The sequence below is a fragment of the Plecotus auritus genome, assembly GCF_963455305.1.
Source record: "Plecotus auritus genome assembly, chromosome: 3".
Taxonomy (NCBI): Eukaryota; Metazoa; Chordata; class Mammalia; order Chiroptera; family Vespertilionidae; genus Plecotus; species Plecotus auritus.
Window position 1 is genome coordinate 24159006 of NC_137772.1, and position 14398 is coordinate 24173403.

Here is a 14398-nt window from a genome sequence, read left to right on the forward strand (position 1 = left end):
ATCACATCTCTACATGTCTTTGCCCCACATTTGTCCCTTGTCTTGCCCAGCTTTCCTTCCAGGCTTAAAAATAGAACACCAAGAAGGTATAAACACTGGCCAGGTTCTCTTCTGTCTTACCTCCCTGCATAAATTATAACTGCCATATTTTCCCTATCCAGCTTGGTCTTGCCTTCTCCTTTCCATAATAAAAACAAATAAAGTAAAATACACAAATCGAGTTATTTTATTATAAAGAATAATACTCTTTTTCATTAACTGTAAATTTTGGGAAATATAGATAATCATAAAAAAAATTTTAGTCACCAGTGTTGACTATAGATGATAGGTAAGTAGATAGGTAGATAGATAAATAGATAGATAGATAGATAGATAGATAGATAGATAGATAGATAGATAGACTGGCTAAATAGCTTGACATTTGGTTTGTTGTTCTCACTTAATATCCTATTGGGAGCATTTTCCCATGATCTTAAAATGTTACTTGAAAGCATATTTTTTAATGACTGTATTATAATCCATTGAATGGATTTAACCATAAATTATCTAACTATCCCTCTATTGTTGGACATTGAGTTTACTTCTGAGTTTTAGCTATCCTATATAATAAAAGGCTAATATGCAAATCTACCAAACAGAGGAATGGCTGGTCGCTATGACGCACACTGGCCACCAGGGGGCAGATGCTCAATGCAGGAGCTGCCTTTTGGTGGTCAGTGCACTCCCACAGGGGGAGTGCCACTCAGCCAGAAGCTCTGAGCCTGGCTCACAGCTGGTGAGCTCAGTGGCCATGGCGGGAGCCTCTCAGTGCTAAAGATGTCTGCTGTGAGGAGTGGGCCTAAGCCATCAGTCAGACATCCCCCAAGGGCTCCCAGACTGCAAGAGGGCACAGGCTGGGCTGACGGACCCCCCAAGTGCATGAATTTCATGCACCAGGCCTCTAGTTTATAAATAATGCTGCAATGAACATCCTGTATATAAATCTTTTCCTAAGACTATTTTCTAAGGTTAAATTCCTAGATATGGAACTTCTTGGTCAGTGTTTATATAATTTAAGGCTATTGATGCACGTTGCATTCCTCACCATCTTCCCAAATGCTCTACATTCCATGGATAGGCTAATATGATATTGCTAATTATTACAATGCCTCTTTATGAGTATATGTCTGTAAGATGCTCTACGGCAGGACCCAGTTATTCCTCAAGGCGCCTTGCACAGTGGGTAACAGATGAGTGTTGAGGGAGCAAATTAGAAACACCAGAATCTCAGTCTTCTTCCCACCAGAGAGTATTAAATAGGGCTCACTTTGATATCCATCCCAGGGAATTTAGTTGCTCAAGGGACAAGAAAACTTAATTATTACTTGGTCTCACCTGGAAAGCAATCCCAACATAACTTTGAGGTCCTAATGATTTCATCTCTGCCTACAGCAAAGCTTCCTGAGAGCTGCCTTCCCCCAAAATGGGCTTTCCTGAACGGTGGTGAGTGGGGACTACATGCGAGGGATGTGCTGAGGGGATCTAACATGAGATGAAATTTAAGGACCATCCAATCCTGAGATCTAAGGACTCTTTTCATTGTTATTGATCCCCACAACCCCGAAGTAGTGCAGCCTACCTCAAGGGCTTTCTCAATAAATGCTGTGGACTAAATGACAGCATCCCGCCCAGCTCCACAACTGACAGAAGTGGGTTGAGGGCTAAATCACTGGTGTTCACAAACCGAAGGTGCCTATTAAATCTTTCTTCACAGTATCAGTTACACGATGGCTGTGTAAATCTTTTAAAACGGCTCCAATATTTCATTTCAACTATGGCTCTACTGCAGGAATGAGTGAGTGGTGTGCCTCCCACATGTTAAATTCCACCCAGGGAACCAAAAATAATAATAAATCCACCTGGGGAAGCCTCAGGACACAAAGGCCAGAGGGCATTGTGTGGAGGAATGGATCAGCCCCTTCTCCAGCTGAGGGAGGCCCCAGGTGGGGTGGGAATATGGTTTGAGGATATACAAGATAATATCATTAACTCAGACTAACTGGAGCCAAATGAGGGGACATAACCAATTCATTTTTTAAATCGCTGGCTGATTTCAGAGAAATTCAGGGTGACTGCTTGGAAGTACCAGTAACCACAGCCAAGTTAATTACTTCCTTGTCTAGCAGGTCTGGGGGAGCTGCCCTGGGGCCAGAGTACATTGTAAGCAGGTGCCACTCTTAGGTAAGTGGGTGTGAGGGACATGTATTGGAGGTTCCTCTAATAAAAACCTTGTTCCTATCTTTTAAAAAATATTTTTAAATTTATTTAAATTCCTATTTTTTTGCACCACCTGGAATCTGCATGTGCTGAATGGGGGTAGACTTCGCAGCCTACCCCTCTGAACCGTCATAGCTCTGAGCTAAGGTCAGAGTTAACAAGGTTTTTCTAAGCCTTCGAAGGGAATGAGCAGTAAGATCTTGCCGCAGTTTTTAGCTGTGGCACAGGGGTGAGGACCCTGTCCTCTGTCACACCGGCACTCCAAAGCCTTACAAGAGAGGGACAGAGAAGGCTGTAATTAACATGGCACTATTATCCCCAACAAGCAGACAGAGATCAAAGGAGCTTGAACACTCCAGCCGTCCTGGTGCCTGAGCAGAGCTGGCAGGGAAATGGCAGGAAAGGGGCTTTGCTAGTGCTAATTAGTAACAACCTCTGCTGCTCACCCCCAGGAAAGGTGGGGACCAAAACACATCTCAAGCGTGGAGCATTCTGGGTGACTCTTGGGACTCTTCTCATTCAGCATCTTGTTGCCTTTGTCCCTCTCCCACTTACACTGTATAAAAATGAGTGATGCACTCTGGACAGCAATTTTGTTGCAATTTCCTCCAAGTCCAAGCCCCTGGGGACTCCTGCTCTTCCTGCTAAATAACTCAGCCTCCCCGTCATCTTCAGATCTGCTCTGGGACATTTATGGAGCCAGTTCCTTTTGCCCATTTTTCCCACTTTTCACTGCACCCCACCTCCCATACACAAGCACCCACAACATGCTCATTAATGAATGCATTTAATCAAGTTTATGGAGCCTCTTTATTATCAATAACCCTAATCACTCTTAATTGCTGCATCATTAGTTCGGCCACGCTCAGATGTAGCAGTTAGGCGGAGCAGTAAATGACAACTCCAGAAAAATGACTTGCTGCATACAAGCCTGGGAGGAAGGAAGTGACAGGAGAAGAAGCAGAAAGAGAAGAGTGAGAGAGCACTCGAGCTGTGCAAGGAGGCCTGCTGCTGGGCAGAGTGGGCGGGGGCGGGGGGAGCAGGGAGTGAAGCCATTAAGAGGTTCAGCCAGGTGTAAAGATGCCAGTGAGCCAGTTTTGCATATTTCTGAACTTTGGGGAGTGCATCAGCAGCCTGAGTACACATTCTGTTTGACAAAAGTTGATGTCATGTTAATATCTAGCACCTGCCACCCTCGGGGATCTCCAAGCCCTCTGCAAGCTCCATCGTGTTCAAAGCCAAATGCTTGGTGGATGTGAGGGGAAGAATGCACCTTGTCATTGGAAAAGCAGCAAGGGGTGGCCCGCTGCCGGTCTTTGTCAAGTCATTAACTCTCCTACCTTTCCATGTTCTTGAAGGCTCTGCACAGCCAAGGAAACACCGAGATGCCTCAGGGCAGGAAGAGGTGGTGGCCAGCAGCATGCTCCTCCCCAGGAGCTCAGAGATCCAAGACCCTGTTCGAATACAACCTTAACTCATGATGTTGTCTTGGGTCTCTAACTTCATCTGCCTCATTTCCCATTACATAAAGTGGATTTAATGATACCCATGGCCAGCCAACTTCAAATGATGCTTAGAGTAAATGAGATTACATTATGAGAAACACTTGGGGTACTCCAGGGGGTGGAGGAGCTAGAGAAATTCTAGCTCTCTGCTGCTGGGAATCTCTGCTTTATGGGCCCGTCCATTCTTGTAGTTGTCCCTCTGATGTTTGCTTCAGTCTTGCCATGTATGAAAAATCTCCATAATGAGATTTCATATGCAGCAAGTTTGAATCTTAGAGGCACAAAACGCTTCTGACCTCCTATCTCTAGAATTGTTCTTTTGCACCCCACCACCTCCAAAATGCAAAACCAGCCTTGCTACCTCTACCACCAAAGCACTTGTGTTCATGTTCATTTCCTGCCTCTACCATTTAAATGCGCATGGAAGAAATGTTTGGTAATACCAGTGCCAGGCACCTGGAATATAATGGAAGATAAACATGGGACCTGTCTTAAAGGAGCTTATAGTTTAGTAACTCTAATATATCTAAATAACGCTAATATATCTATGTTCCAACTCTGTTCACCAGGTGATGACAAATATTCTATAAAGAGATGCACTCAGTACTAAATAAACAAGCCGGTACCTTTTCCTTCTCCCCACCCCTTTTGTGTCTTTTCATCTCAAGGATCCCACCAAAGCCTTCCCATGGGCAAACCCTCTCTGGATAGTTCTGAAACACCTGCAGACTCAGCTCTGTTGCATGTGAGGATGTTCTAGAAGCTTCACCCTCAGCAAGAGCAGTCTGGAGCTCTTGAGCCATAGGCTCACCAAGCTGTTCTCTTTCTCCCCCAACCTTTACATACCTGCCGCATCCATGTGAATCTTTTCCTGGCTGCTTCACACATTATCTGGCCACAGCCAACCTACCTGACCAGGGGCTGGCCCCATTGCTATCTGAACTCCTGCTCCTGGCTTGACAGTCCTCCTGTAGCCATAGCCCTAGTTTCTCCTCGTCAAGTGGGCATCAGCCCTGCACAGCCAGTGGAGCCAGCTTGCCTGACTTAGAGGCTCTCCATACCACAAATCCACAAAAAGATAAAACTGTTCAAGAATGCATGAGAGGCCGAAACCGGTTTGGCTCAGTGGATAGAGCGTCGGCCTGCGGACTGAAAGGTCCCGGGTTCGATTCCGGTCAAGGGCATGTACCTTGGTTGCGGGCACATCCCCAGTGGGAGGTGTGCAGGAGGCAGTTGATCGATGTTTCTCTCTCATTGATGTTTCTAGCTCTCTATCCCTCTCCCTTCCTCTCTGTGAAATATCAATAAAATATATTTAAAAAAAAAAAAAGAATGCATGAGAGCTTCTGTTGCTCGGGACCCAGCCCTCGGCATTGGCACAGAGTAACCATTACCACATGACCAACACTGTTCAGAAACTTACCACAGGCTCCAGGTAAGTTTCTCTCCTTCCCCTGCCTTCAAATACGAAGACTTGTGGGTTATGCTGATGCTGTTATCAGAGATCGTCACTGCTTTAGAGCATAGAGATGATCTGGGAGTCAGAAGGGCTAAGGAATGAGGACCAAGTAATAACCAGTCCAATCCTTTCTCACAGATAGCATGAGTGCCTCGGATGCTTACATAATGAAGTATTGTTTCCAGCAGAGGCAAGTGCCCATTATCTTGGTTTTCATGTTCTAACCCATGGTTCCAGAGGTATTCAGGCAGTGCCATATATGCAAGACCTGCACAGAGTGATGGAGGTATATGTTGCATTTTTAAACAATTCATATTACTTTATATTTATATATCTACATTAAATTTAAATGGGTAAAGTGTGATACCCAACTCTTCATATTTCTGAATGGGTCTTGATAGTGCTTCAAACAGCAGTGAAAATCAACACATAAGCAATAGCAATTTTTATGATGAAAGCGATATCTCTCTGAACTAAGGACAATTTATCATACGTGACTCATTTCAGTGTTTGAACAGGATATGTAATATTCATGTTCCTTTCTGATCTACGTATTGTTTTAAGACTTATATGAACAATTGCAGCTGCTACTACCTCACTTGAGCAAATTTGCTCCAACTTGAAATTAATAAAAGACAACGTCAGAGCTACAATGACTCAAGAAAGTTTCTGTTTTGGCATTGTTAATACAATGCAAATTGTGTGGAAATCTCAATTATAACAATATAATTAGTGATTTCACTGAAGTAAGGACAAGAAAAATAAATTTTATGGAATAAATAGCTATTATGTCTTTTTTATTATTATTATTATTTTTTGTCATTCATCCAAAAACCACTGACCCATCAAGAGAGCACCAAGACATGCAAAATAACAATTAAATTGGGTCATCTTTGATATTTGCCCACCTTTAGCCAAATAAAACTACAGCTGTATCCATGTTTGAAGTCATGGAAGGACAGAATATCTTTATTTTCACAGTTCATTTATTTAATTCGTGCCTTTTATACATTGAGATATGTCGCTCTCTGTTGTACTCTTGCCTTCAACCCTGAACATATTCAGTGCAAAAAACAAACAAACAAACAAAATATTCAGTGTAAGACTGCAAATCCTTGATGTTAATCCATCAAGGTTTGAATCAGTCATAATGTATTGAAACAAAGCCCTAACTGGTAGACCTTTTGGTCAGTTAAAATTATTTACCATTGTAAACAATATATTAGTTAACATTGCATGCAGATCTGCAAATTTGTGGGATTATTTCCATAGAATAAATAGGTAGTTGTGTAATTCTTAGGTCAGAGGGAAGGCCCATTTTAAATTTCATGCACATGGATAAGTTGCCTTCCCAGATCATTGCACCAACCTATCTATACCTCCATCAACAGCATCCACACACTCTCAAAACATGTTACCATTGGGTCTAAGAGGCACAAAGTGGAATCTCACAGATTTAAATGAGTTTTATTTTCATTAGTGAAAGATATTTTCCTACATTTACTGGAAATCTGATTTTTCATGTTAATCATCATTTAGCATCATTTTGGTGCTATTTTATTCTTATTGGTGTGTAGTTCTTTATATATTACTAGAGGCCTGGTGCACAAAATTTGTGCACTTGGGGGAGGGTCCCTCAGTCTGGACTGCGCCCTCTGGCAGTCCAGGAGCCCTTGGGGGATGTTCGACTGACGGCAGTTGGACTTCCTTAGCACTGCCATGGAGGTGGGAGAGACTCCCGACACCGCGGCTGTGCTCACCAGCCATGAGCCGGGCTTCTGGCTGAGCTGAGCTCCCCCTGTGGGAATGCACTGACAACCAGGTGGCAGCTCCTGTGTTGAGTGTCTGCCCCCTGGTGGTCAGTGTGCATCATAGCAACTGGTTGTTCTGCTGTTCAGTCTATTTGCATATTAGCCTTTTATTATATAGGATGGTCTTTGGTTGATTACCTCCCACCCACCCACCCACGATCAGGGTAGGGGAGGGACGCGGGAGGTTGGCCATCCAGGGAGGGATCACGGGAGGGCTCCAGGGCATGTCCGGCCCATCTTGCTCAGTCCTAATCGGCCAGACCCTAGCAGCAAGCTAACCTACCAATCGGAGCATCTGCCCCCTGGTGGTCAGCGCACATCATAGCGAGTGATCAAATTCCCAGTCTCCCGGTCGAACTCCCAAAAGGACACTTTGCATATTAGCCTCTTATATGCATAGACTAGAGGCCCAATGCACGAAGATTCATGCAAGAATGGGCCTTCCTTCCCCGCAACACCTTTGCTCTGGCCGGAGCCGCCTTTCGGCCTTCCCATGCTGCCCAGAAGCCCCGAGAGGCCGGGGGTGGTGCCTGCCCCACCCCTGGCCGCTCGGCGCCTGCTTATGCAAATTAACCCGCCATCTTTGTTGGGTTAATTTGCATGCTCACTCCTGATTGGCTAGTGGGTGTCGCAAAGGTACAATCAATTAGCATGATTCTCTTTTATTAGTGTAGATGATTATTAAATCTTTGCCTAACACACATACTATATTTTTTCCAGTTTGCTTGTCTATTAACTTTGTTAACAATGTCTTTTGAAGTGGAAAAGTTTAAAATTATTGTGTAATCAAATCTATCCATTTTTTAAAGATTTCCAGCTTTGATATAATTCTACAGAAGATCTTTAGAAAGATCCACTCCCACACCGTGGTTAAAGAACATTTTCCTATATTTTATATTAGCATTTAAATCCAAATCCCTTTGGAATTAACTTTGATAAATGAACTAATTTATCAATTCCTGTGCCAATAAAATAACATTTAATTACTATAACATCATAGCATACTTGATAGCAAAGCAAATCCTACCATCATTATTCACCTTTATTCCAAAATTAATTGTTTTTACATATTCACTATTCAAGCTAAACCTTAAAATTTATTTGTAAAGTTCAAAAATACCCTCCTGTGCTTTAGATCAGTATTTCGTAAATTTATACATTAAACTGGATAAAAGGCATATTTACAAGCATGACTATTTCCAGCAAGAATATAGCATGTTTCTCTCTCTTTTTTTAGTTATGTTCTTAGCTTCTTCAATAGGGTTTTCATAATATTTTTATCTAGTTCTCCCATATTTCATGTTGTTTTAATTTCTAGCAGCTAGTTACCTTTGTAAATAGAATTACTTTTCCATTTTAAACTCCAGGTAGTTATTGTTAATGCATAGGAAAATTACTGATTTTGTCTTATATCAGCCAATTTATCAAGTATATTCTCATTTGATTTTCTTGGTTTATAATAATATTGCAATCAATAATAAACTTTTTTGGTGGTTACTCTCCAATATTTATCTCTTATTTCCTTTTTTTGTTTGTTTGTTTTATTATTTCTTTGGTTAGACCTTAACAATAATACAAATGACAACAGTATTGGAGGGGAGCCTTATTATTCATTTCAGGTCTTTTACTGTTTACTGTGATGATTAGTATTAGTTTCTGATGCCTTTGTTGTTGTTGTTGTTAAGCAATATTTTTCTATTTCTAATGTATTCTAAAGTTTTCTAAATTACTACTTGCAGTTCTGGATATTGAATTTTATAAAATGCAGTTTTAGACCCTAATAAGATGATCATATATCTTTTTCTCTTTTAACCAATTAATGTAATAAATGATATCACATTAAAATTACATAAATTTCCTTTAAAATGTAATCAATTTCTTAATGCTGAAACAAGCTTCCATAATCTTTTTTAGAATAAAGCCTCCTTGGTTATGGCCTATTTCTCTTTAATATATTGCTATTTGGGGGTTGTTAATACTCTGTGCCTTTTATTTGACAAACTTTGTCTGGTTTCATTATCAGAGTCAAAAAATGAACTTGATATATTCCATATATTTATATGCTCTGGAGAAATTTATGTGATCTGAGTATTATCTTTTCATTATAGCTGTGATAGAACTTGCCCACAAAACTATCTAGACCTGGTGCCTTTTTAGAGCCTCTAAGAGAAAAGACGATTTATTGTTCTATTTTTTTACATATTCTGAGTCAGTTTTGGACATTTTCAGTTTCCCAGTGGGGTAGACCATTACATCTAGATTTTCAGATTTATTGAGGTCATATTACATATAATAGTTCCTTAACATTTGTAATATTGAATTTTAAAATATTTGTTGTTATACAGTGTGGTTAGCTGAATAATACCTCCTCCAAAGATATCCAGAATATTATTTTATATAGTAAAGGGACTTGCAGAGGTGATTAAAGTAAGGGTTTTAAAATGGGGAGATTATCCTGGATTATCCAGGGGAATCCTATATATAATCGCAAATGTCCTTATAAAAGGGAGACAGGAAAGTCAAAGGAGGAAGTAGGAGATGTGATGACAGAAGCAAGAGGTTGGGCTGATGCAAGAAAGAGGTCAGGAGCCAAGGAACGCAAGAGGCCTCCAGAATCTAGAAAAAGCAAGGACACAGATTCTCCCACAGAGCCTCCAAATGGAGCCAGCCCTGCCAACACCTTGACCATAGCTGAATGAAACTGTGAGGGAATGAATTTATGTTGTTTTAAGCCATGACATTTGTACTGGTTTGTTACACTAGCCATAGACAACCAATACACGTAATCCTTTTCATATCAAAGTTTAATCCTTTTTGGTATTTAAAAAAAAACATTTTTCTTTTACATTCATTTGTTTCTACTTTTATCTTTGTTCTTACCTCTTACTCTGGTTACTTTTATCTTTATTTCATCACTTCTTGGCTTTAATTATTATATCATTTACTTTTCTTTTTTTCTTATTAGTAAAGTCATCTGCGGACACGAATTTTTCTTTAAAAATATATCTTGCCACATTCTGTAACTTTTGATATTCAGGGTTCCAGACTTTTAATAATTTTAAATAATCTATAATTTCTATTTATTTTTTTAAATATATTTTTATTGATTTCAGAGAGGAAGGGAGAAGGAGAGAGAGATAGAAACATCAATGATGAGAATCATTGATTGGCTGCCTCCTGCATGCCCCCTACTGAGGATCGAGCCTGAAACCCAGGCATGTGCCCTTGACTGGAATCGAATCTGGGACGCTTCAGTCCACAGCCCGATGCTCTATCCACTGAGCCAAACCAGCTAGAGCTTTTTTTTTTTTTTTTTTTTACTTGTTATTTTTTAAAGTTATTTTAGGTTTTAGAGTATTTTTTGTTTGTTTGTTTTTTTGTTAATCCTTACCCAAGGACATTTTTTCCATTGATTTTTAGGGAGAGTAGAGGAGAGGGAAAGACAGAGAGAAACACTGATGTGAGAGAAACACATTGATTGATTGCCTCCAGCATGAGCCCTGACCAGGGCCCAGGCCAGGGAGGAGCCTGCAACCAAGGTACATGCCCTTGACCGGAATCGAACCTGGGACCCTTTGTTCCGCAGGGCAATGCTCTATCCACTGAGCCAAACTGGTGAGGGCTAGAGTTTTCTTTAATCCCAATTTTTTTAAGTGTTCAGCAAGTATTATTCTATTAGCAATTCGAATTTTGCAGCATTGATGCACTGTGGTCAGAAAATGTGGCCTATAGACTTTCTGGGGAAGTTATTACTGTAGAAGTTCAGTTTTTGTAGCTGTTTCACTGCCCTTTAGAAAGAAAAAATAATTTGGTTTTGTGAGGAACATGACTCCATATATAAATGGGAACTCAAACTTCATGATTATGTTATCTATATCTTCTATGTCCTTATTCATATTCATGGCAAGTTCTGTCTTTATCTCATAGGCTTGAGGGTTTTAGGTGAGAAAGTTTGTCTATAAATGACTCTTGGAGTCCTGGGCATCGCAGGTGCTTCCATGGATGGTGTTACTGTTGCTCTCAGTGTTCTGTTACCAGAATCCCTGTACCAGTCCACAGGGATTGGTTGGAAGCTCTCGCCTTGCATGGGACCCAGGGTCTATACAATCATGCACTCCTAGACAATATCTGGAGGCCTGTGGAGATGGATGTCCTGGCTCCCAGGACACACTGCAGGTACAGTGTGTGTAAAGCCAAGAAGAAGCAGTGAGCCCACACTCTTCACTGACAAGCCTGCAGGGCATTTGCTGCTCAGATGTGCTTCTAAGTGATGCAGTCACTAGTCTATCCTGTTCTTACTACCATTTATAGTGCCTCCAAAGTATATCCCCCTGCACTTCCCAAAGTTTGGTCCCCTTGGGAAGATGCGGCAACACGAAGACACCCACACGCTGGCTGGTGCTCCAGAAAGTAATAAAAGACATAAAAACAGCTAGTAGTCATCTCACAGTGGGTACTTAGCCATGACTGACTAGCAGACACCCCTGGGGCAGACTAAGCATGTACCAGCTCCACTCCTGCAGAGGGAGAGAAGCTATGTTGACCTTTATGTATGGTGGCCGGGAGGATGAGGACAAGTGTGAGGGCAGTACTCACTGAGAGTCAGAACCCTGTGACTGGATGCAGAGGCACAGCCGAGGCTCTAGAATCTGGCAGCCACAGAGACAGATGCTCCTTTCCAGCCTCTCCTCTATTATCCCACCTCTCTCCTCTCCCAAGGTGCCCAGGAGGAGGAATGACCCAGCGAAGAACAGGGCAGTGATATCAGAAAGCATACCACAGGTAACTATTTCAAAGGAATTGAGAAAGGTGACACTTTCCATTATGGCTTAGTGTGTCCGCATAACATTCTCCTTTTCTTAACCACAGGCTCTGCGCTGCCCCCCACCCCCCACCACACACCATCCTGCAACCTCTTGACTTCACCTCTATTAGATACCACGGAGGAGCCTCAAGGAGAGGTTTTGTCTTGCTGACACATCTTATTTCCACTCTTGTTGGCACGCCGAAGGCTACTTCGTTTGTGTCTGATTCCAACTGGGCCATAACAGGGGCCCTGCCTGATGAGCTGAAATGACTAGATGATTGCTCCCAGCTTGGCCAGCCACTGTGCCAAAGACCTTCTTATGCTAACCCTCTCCCACCTCCATATGCACACCCTCACACCCGCCAATGTTTCTGGTTCCCACAAACCTTAGAGAGGTTCCAGGTGTTTTGTACAAACTGTAGTCACTAAAACTGTGTGCCTCATAAAGGAAGAAGTAAGTGCCATGTGTAACGTTATCTCCCATAGAAGCTCTAGGTCAAGGTACTTAATCAGGAGCTGGTGATATGGAGAAAAGCACATAGGTGTTGGAACCAAAAAGAATCTGTGTTTTATTTACTCATTAATCCAATGACCACTATGTATTGGGTACTCTTCTGGGTGCTGGCAATCTACCAATAAATAACAACTCAAGTGATGCAAAAGCCCCTGCTTAGATGGGAGCCACTTTATACTGGGCTGGGAACCAATGGTGAGACAGTAACTCCGGGCAAATTGCATCACCTCTCTGCATCATAGTTTCTTAGTTTATCACAGGGTATGTGAAGGATAGCTGCCTTAAGGGGTCACTGTGCCCTTTTGTAATGTGCTACACAAATATGTTATTATCATTAATATTTTCACAGCCTAGACCCAAGGAGCATATTCTTAAGAGGAAAGAATTAGATATTTCCCAAGGTGAGCAAGGGTCATCTTTTCCCCTACTGTCCCTTGTTCTCTGTCTCCCTTTTGTTAGAGTATTTGACACACTGTGCAGGTATTGTCATTACAATAGCCCATTACTCTGAACATCCTTGGGAGCACATACCCTCTCTTAGTCAACTACTAATCCCCAGTGCCTAGAATAGTGATGTTATTTCCTAGGTAGTTACTAACCATTAAATTATTAAAAAGTAGGAATGAGGGGGAAAAGGAGTCTCTGAGTACTATTGCTCTATATTGCATACTCACCACACCCTAAAAGCAAAATAAGTGTTTATCCCATAAGTGGCATTATCCTCCAAGTTTGTGATTGTCCTTTAAATTTGTCCATCTCCTCATACATTTACAGTCAAGAGGATGGAACACATGTCATCTCCTCAGGATGCTTCCATTCTAAGCCCCTTTGTAATGTTAATGGCAAAACAGCACCAGATATTAGACCTCTATCATTGAGTTTTGGCTAAGAAAGAATTCAGAGCCAAGACTCAAGTATAAGCAAAGTTTATTTAGAAAGTCACAGAGGTAGAAGAAGTGAGCTGTGGAAGAAGTGAGCCAACTAGGCTGTGTGGGCTCAGGAAACAAGTTACAGAGGCAAAAGAAGGGTCCTTGGAGCTCAGGAGAAAGAAAACAAAGGTACATGCCTTGAGGGAAGAAGGGGAGAGGAAAGACAAGGGCATGCAAGAGAGATGAGAAGAGATGAGAAAAAGAGGGGGAGAGAGAGAGAGAAAGAGAGAGAGAGAGAGAGAGAGAGAGAGAGAGAGAGCTGGGTCCTTTTTCTTAAGGGCTTTTATCTGGATATCTCAGGGGAGGAACTCAATTGAATATTCATCAGCTTTCCAGGTGTGTCCTTTCAGGGTTGTGGTCTCCACTGATTGGTCAGTGCCATTAGTCATTACAGCTAGTCTTAATGTCAACCATGGCTTTGCCCCTCTTGGCCTTGCTGCTTTTCCGGGCCTGGGGCTGAAAAACAACTGAGACCTATATGTTATCTCTAGTGCTTAATGTTTAAGAGAGTGGTCATGCAAGTCTTGTATGGGAGTCATATGATGCTATTCCTCTGCTAAGAGAGTCTATCACATGACTAGCAATATGCTAGGGGAGGAAAGGTCAGGGAGAGGGTCCAAACCACATGATCAGTGATATGAAAAGTCAGGGGGTCTAAATCATTTATATGCTAGAGGAGGAAAGGTTACCCTGAGTGCAAGGTGCCACTCTAGTTTTGCCCGTTGCTAGGTACCCAGTACTTTCCACCCTGGTGATGTTCAGTACTTGGCCTAGCCTATCATTCCTACACTTCCCATGCCTGTCTAACAGCATACTACACTAAGAGAGCCACTGTTTGTTGTAAAAGGCCTGAGGAGCTATGCTAAGGCAGGTGAGCAGCGTCTCATAAGGTGATACACCAGATGGCTTTGACCATACCATGCCCAAGGCTGCCAGGAGCTGGAGCTGCTCCTGGAGCTAGGAGTCAACAGAGCCCACATTTGAGTCCTGTGGAAGGTGCCCTGTTGTACAGGATGAGTGAGAGGATAAGAAGAGAGGCTTCTTCCCACTTCCTGGGTGTCTCGCCCAGGCTCAGTTTCCCAAAGGTCCCAGAAGACAGTCTTAAGCGTGGACTTTA